The sequence below is a fragment of the Pediculus humanus genome, genomic scaffold (assembly GCF_000006295.1).
Source record: "Pediculus humanus corporis 1103172107679 genomic scaffold, whole genome shotgun sequence".
NCBI lineage: Eukaryota > Metazoa > Arthropoda > Insecta > Psocodea > Pediculidae > Pediculus > Pediculus humanus.
In genome coordinates, this window is record NW_002987288.1 from 195,555 (window position 1) to 202,402 (window position 6,848).

Sequence of the window (6,848 nt, forward strand, 5' to 3'; positions counted from 1 at the left end):
ATTCGATTTTATTTATTTAATACGTAAAAAAAACATTCAGAAGATATTTTATTAATTAATAAGTTTAAAAATATTTTTTTACGGTTATTTATATAGTCGAAAACGAATAACGAATTTTTACGTGGCAGAAGAAAAAAGTTTCAGTGCAATAAAAAAAAATGTCGATAAGCGATTTAAAACGTTCCCAAAAAAATAATTTTTTTTTTTACGAATTACTAATAAAAATATTTTTTCCAGTTTCTCCAGTTTTTTCTCCAGTTTCTCCAGTTCTTTTTTTCCGAACGAAAACTTTTTTTTTTTAATTTCTCCATAAAATTTTGTAACGATTCCAAAAATTTTTTTTTTTTTTTTATTTAAAAAAAATCAAAACTTATAAAAAAATTAATATTTTTCCTTTTCGAATTCCAGAGAATCGTCGTAATAATAATTTTTTAAATAATAAATTATTTGTCTAATGACACGTTAATTAGGTTAAATAATTTATCATCGACCATTTTTTATTTTTTTTAAAATAAATTTTAACACAAATGCCACGATTAAATAATAAACGAATAAATAAAATAATTTTTTCTTTCTTGTTTCTAATAATTTGACCTTTTGACCTTTTTTTTGAAAAACAACTACATAAAAATTTCTTTAAATACAAAGTTATAAAATGAAATTAAACAGAGTCTGAAACCACGATTAACCGCGAAAGTATAATATTTAAAATTAAAAAAAAAATAAAAGTTTAAGACGACTGATATTAATCACGTGATCTTTTTTTTTCTTCTTCTTCTTATGGGATTTTTAAGAGGTAAAAAAAAAGAAAAAAAAAATTTTAATTACTGGAAAATCAGGTGGAAAATTTTTTCACTTTTTTTTTTTTTTTTTACAAATTATTAAATATTAATCGTGGGAGCATCTGGAAAAAGGTGAAAAACTTTTGTTAAATCGTCGAATAAAAAAAAAATTAATTTTTTTTTTAATCTTCTTTGGAATTTCTCCAGTCATTTTTTTCTATTTTTTTTTTTTTGAAACTATTTTCTTTTTTTTCCGATTCGATAAAAAAAAAAAAGTAAAAACGTCAACTTGTCGCATAGGAAGAAATAAAAGTAAAAAAAAAAAATTTCCTTTGAATTTTTCCTTTTTTTTGATACGGACAAAACCCACACAAAAAAAAACCTGATATGAAAAAAATTTTTTTTTTTTTTTTAATATTTTACACAGAAACAAATTTTTTTTTCTGGCTTTTCCGACGTCGTTATTTTATTATTATCATTATCAATTTCCGTTTTTTCCACATTTTCATCTTTTCCTTTTTCATTTTCTTCCGTTTCCCTTTCCAACTCTTCTTTTAATTTTTTCAATTCCATTTGTTTTTTATAATATAATCTTGATTTTCCTTTATCGTAATCTTTTTTAAAATAATTATATGCTTCTTTGAATATCGTTTCTTGTTTTTCCGTTTTTCCCGTGTAAAAACGTTCATATCTTGCATAACCGAAAACTAAAAAATTAATCATCATTATTATTATTATTAACAACAAATGAAATGAACGAAACGAAACTAAATGACGAAAAAAAAAAGACTTCTTTTTTTCCTTTTATTCGAAAACCTTCCTTAAAAACCTTTTTTGAAAACATTGTTATCAGATAACTAACTATATAAATGTATAAAAATTTTAAACCTTTTTAATGTTACGCTCAAGTATATATAAATTTTTTTTAATGACGTCAGACGTAATTATTTTCTTTAATTATTAAATATTACACGTTGAAAATTTTCATATTTGTTTTTAAATAGCCGTCGTCGTGTAATTAGAAAATTTATTATGTTGTATAAAAAAAAAAAAACTTTCGAATTTAATTTGATAAAGAAATTTTTTTTTCGATCATTTTTAATCTGGATCGTTCGAAGTGAACTTTTATTAAGATTTTACACGCGTACACGCGTACTCACGCAAGTACACTCGCACTCGCGCAAGTAAAAACGCACTCTTTCCAAGTACACACGCACTGTCGCAGGTACACATGTACTCACGGACAACAACAGTTGATGATATTTATTATTCGAATGAAAATTCGGTTGGGTAAACATTATCGAACGGTTTTTATATTCTAATTTTATTTTATATCCTTTGTTTAATTAACATAAAAAAATATTTACCGGAAGTGAATGAATGAATGAATGAGAAAAATAAAGAGCAAAAAAAAAAACAAAAAAATTTTCCCCGTTAATTAAAAATTTATTTATAAAAATAAAATGAATGAATCGATGGTAATTAAGTAAAAAACGAAGAAAATGGAAAATGAGGAAAAACAAATAAATTAAAAAAAAAATGAGGAGAGAAGAGAGCGTCAAAGGGAAAAAGGAACGAAAGAAAAAAATAATAATAATATTTATTTACCATTTTTAAAAGTATCCAAGGGTCTTGGCGGTTTTCGAGTTTTTCCCCCATAAATTTTATTAAAATGTGCCATAAATTGATCGGAATCTAAATCGTTTGGATCTGTGTCGTTTCTTTTTTTCAAAACTAAAAATTAAATTGTAATTTAAATTTAAATTTAAATTTAAATTTCAAAAATTTGAAAAAAAAAAATTAATTTACTTTTTTTGCAATAGGAAGCCTGATATGTCGATATTAATGTTTTTAAATACAAATTTTTAATGACGGCATCGTCTCTTTCCGGATTGTATATTAACTGGAAAAAAATAATAATAATGATAATAATGTATCGCTAAGATGTAACAATCGATATTTAAAAAAATTTTTTTTTTTTTTTTGGTTCTCCAGCGACCGACTCGAATTCCAGTGCCTTTTGGGCATCTTCGCATTTCTTTTTTCCATTAATAAAACCCACAAAAAATAAAGTATCCGTTCATGTCTTTTTCCATGAATTCTGGATAAAGTTTAAAATTTTCTTTTCCTCTTTTGCATGTGACGTAAGTTTTCAAAATGACGTATTTTCCTTTATTTCGTTTTCAATACATTTTAAATCTCTTTTGCATTTTTCCAACCATCTTAGACTGGAATCTCATTGTCTGTTTTTTTTTAAAATCACGTATTTTAAAGTTAATTCCAGTCTTGTTCGACCGATATTTTACCTCAGTCGAACATTTTTAAATTTTATTTTTCTTTCTTGTCTGGAATGATTTTTGACAAAGGAAAATTTTATTTGCTGGAGTAAAACCCTAAAAAAATTTTTTTCCTGTTTTCTTCTTTTCTATCCTCCATTTTTTTCCCCTTCCAAAAAAAAATAATTTAAAAGAAAATTAAAAGTCGTTTTGAAAAATTAAACATTTTATGACGTCACAATCCGTCTCCTACTACTACTCCTTCTCCATTGGAAAACTCATTCAAACTTTTTTTTTAAACGTAAGTTTCCACAAAAAAAAAAAAAAAACTTATTGAAAATGAGGAAAATTTTTCTTTCATTCACGATTATTCCAATACTTCTCCAGCTCCAGCTCCAGCTCCAGCTTTAGCCTTTTTTTTAAATTTTATTTTCTTTTTTCAAATTTTTCTTTTTAATCTCGATAATAAAAAAAAAATAAGAATAATAATAATAAACAAGAAAAACCGGTCTTTTATTCATTTTTTTTCTTTTCTTATACTACTCGATAAATTCATCTTCCAGTAATTTCTCCAGCATCCTCCTCTCCACATTTTTTTCTTTTTTTCAAAGGTGAAAAAAATTCTTGTTTATTTTTTTTTATTTTTTTTTTTTTTTATTCTTGCTGCGGTGGCGTTTTCAATAAATTTTCTTTAAGCAAAATAAATTTAATAATAATAATAATATGAAATTATAATTAAATTTTTTTTTTTTTCAAAATGGCGGAGTATGATTAATTAATTAATTATTTATTTAATTTTTTTTAAATATAAATATACGTGAACGAATCAAATGATTTTGTTTTCTTTGCTTTTTTTTATTGAAAATTTTTTAAATATTGGCGCGAAAAAATTTTTTTTGAAATTTTTAAATTTTGGCGCGAAAATGTTTTTTTTCTTTTTGAAATTTTTATTGCTAATACAGTTTATATGGGAGCTATATTTTTTTATTTATTTATTGACTAATAAGAGACTATAAAGTTTTTATGACTCTCTCATATATTTAATTTCTCTCTCTCTCTCTCTTTTTAAGTGAAGTAAATTGCAGTAAAAAGTTTTCTTTTGATTGAATGAAATCATTGTGGAATTTATGAGTAGTGCTGGAATTTTAAAATATTTTATTTTCCAAAATTTTTTAACCATCAGTCAGTTCTTTTATACGTATATTAGAAAATTATTTTTTTCTCGTTTCGAATAAAAAAGAAAATTCTGGAAAACCCCCTCCCCAAAAAAAAAGTTCATTAATTTCGTGTAAGGGGGGGAAAGGTAAAAATTTTATTTGATTTACAAATTAGATAAAACATTTCGAACGACGAATAAAAAAAAAAAAATACGAAGCACGTTCACGTTCGCCTCCCCCTCCTTTCTCTCTCCCTTCCCCATCTCCCCTCATCGCCGCGATTTTACAAATGTTGATGATGATGATGATGATGTTATTTAAAAAAAACTTCACTCGTTTAAATTTTTTTTTTTTTTTTTTTTGGTTTGATAACGAACCTCCTTCTCCCCCCAGGAAAAAAAAGAGTGAAAAAGTTTATTATTGATAATCTCACTCGAGTTTTTTTTTTTTTTAAATTTTAAAAATTCAATTTTTTTTTTTTTGTGAACACTTCAGTAAAAAAAGAAAAATTTTTTGATATCTTCTGCTGAAACCCTTTTTCGTTTGTTAAAAAAAAAGGAAAATTTCCATTTTGTTTCGAGATAAAATTGATTTTGTTTATAAAACCCTTGGGAAAAATTTTCGACAAAAAAAAAATTCTTCTTTATTTTTTTAAAGAGAGAAATTCGGGGGCAAGAAAAAGGAGGAGGAGGAGGAGGGGACGGGAGGGGGGAGTAAGAAAAAAAAGAATTTTAAATGACGAAAGCATAAAAGTTAAAAGAGAGAAAGAAAAAAAAATTGATATTAATGACGGTTTTTGGTTTATTTTTCAAATCCGCCTTTAGTTATTTTTTTCCTTTTTTTTATTTATTTATCAACTGGAATATCGTGTTATTTTTATTTTTTCTTTGACGTTTGTTGTTTGTTTGTTTTTTTTTTCTTTTTTTTCATATTTATTAAATTGTTATTTTTTCCAATGAGTTTGTTTTCTTTTTGTACGGCCATTTTGATTTTTAAAAAAATAAAAAAATTGTTTGTATTGGTAACTGACAAACGAATGTGAAAGCGATTTTTTTTTAATATATTTTTTTTATAATTCTCCGAATCTTTTTAAAAAATTTTCCTTCTCTCTCTCTCTCTCATTATGTGTCTCTTTCTCTCTCTTTTCTCTCTCTCTGTTGTGTCTCTCAATCTGTTTCTCTCTCTCGATGTGTGTCTCTCTTTCTGCCCTTTTTTCGTATTAATTTTCCTCTCTTTTTCTCTTTTTATTATTCTCTCTATCTCACTCTCTCTCTCTCTCTCGAGAGAGAGAGAGAGAGAGAAAATGAGAGAGATTCCTCTTTTATTGCATTAATTTTACTCCTTCTCTGTCTGTCTCTCTCTATCTCTCTTTCTTTTAAAATTTATTTTAAAAGAAAACAATTCCATTTACACGTTTTAAAAACAATACAAATCAAATTTTTTATTGAAATTTTGCTCATTGAAAACGTGAGACAAAGAGAAAGAGAGTGAGAGAGAGAGAGAGATAGAAATCATCCTACGCAAAACATTAAAATTTATTTAATTAAACTAAACGTGAATTTTTCGTTTAAAAAAAAAAAAAAGTTGTTGTTCATTTACGCTCGACAAAAAAAAAGAATATTTTCAATAAGTTGAAAAACAAAAACAAAACAAAAAATACCATGAATGCCATTTTGGAAAATGTTTAATTCACGTTAATAACGAACAATGAAAATAATAATAATAAAAATAATAAAACGTAAATGATTTTACGTAAAGAAAACGAATAAAAAAAAAAAATTTTTCTTTTTCTTTTATTCGTTTTCAAACGTCATCGCTTTCATTTATTCATTCATTAAAATGATGACGTATTTCCACCCTCCCATTTATAAATTTCCAATTAAACATTAAAATTTTTTTTTTTTAATCTGCACATTACTCTCTTTCCTATTCGCATTCTTTACTTACACATTAATATTATTATTATTATTATTATTTTACCTTAGAATCTTCTACTTTACGAAAACTTTCGTGTAAATCACTGTAAGATAAACATGGTTTCGCTTTTCTATAAAAAAAAGAAAATTTTTTTTTTCTAAGTAATCAATAATAATAATTTTTTGTTAAACAAGTTGTTTATTAATAACATCCCTACCCTGTGATTATTATTATCATCAGAAAATGTTTTTATGTTAATAATGATAATAATGTGATGATGAATAAAAAAAAAAAAAAATTGAAAAGAAAATTTTTTTTTATGAGAGATCCATTTAAAAAAAAAAAGCTTTTGAAAAAATTATAAGGGAAACGTACAAAAGGGAATTACAATGATGATGATGATGATGATGAAATTTTTTTTTTTAATACATAAATCATGAGGTTTGAGAAAATTAAATGATGGAGTTAAGAGAAGGAAGGCGGGACGGGGTGGGGGAGGAAGGGGGGAGGAAGGGGGAAAAGGATTAAAAAAAAAGGTTTTTGTTTTAATACACCGAAAACTTTCGTCACGGTTACAAACACTTTACTTAGCCGTGAAAAAGTTAACGATGTGAATTTAAAAAAATAATTTCTTTTCCTTCTCCCCCCTCCTTTTTCCCTCCCACTTCACCCCTCGAGAGTCAGGTAAATGACGATCGTAATAATAATGATTAGAG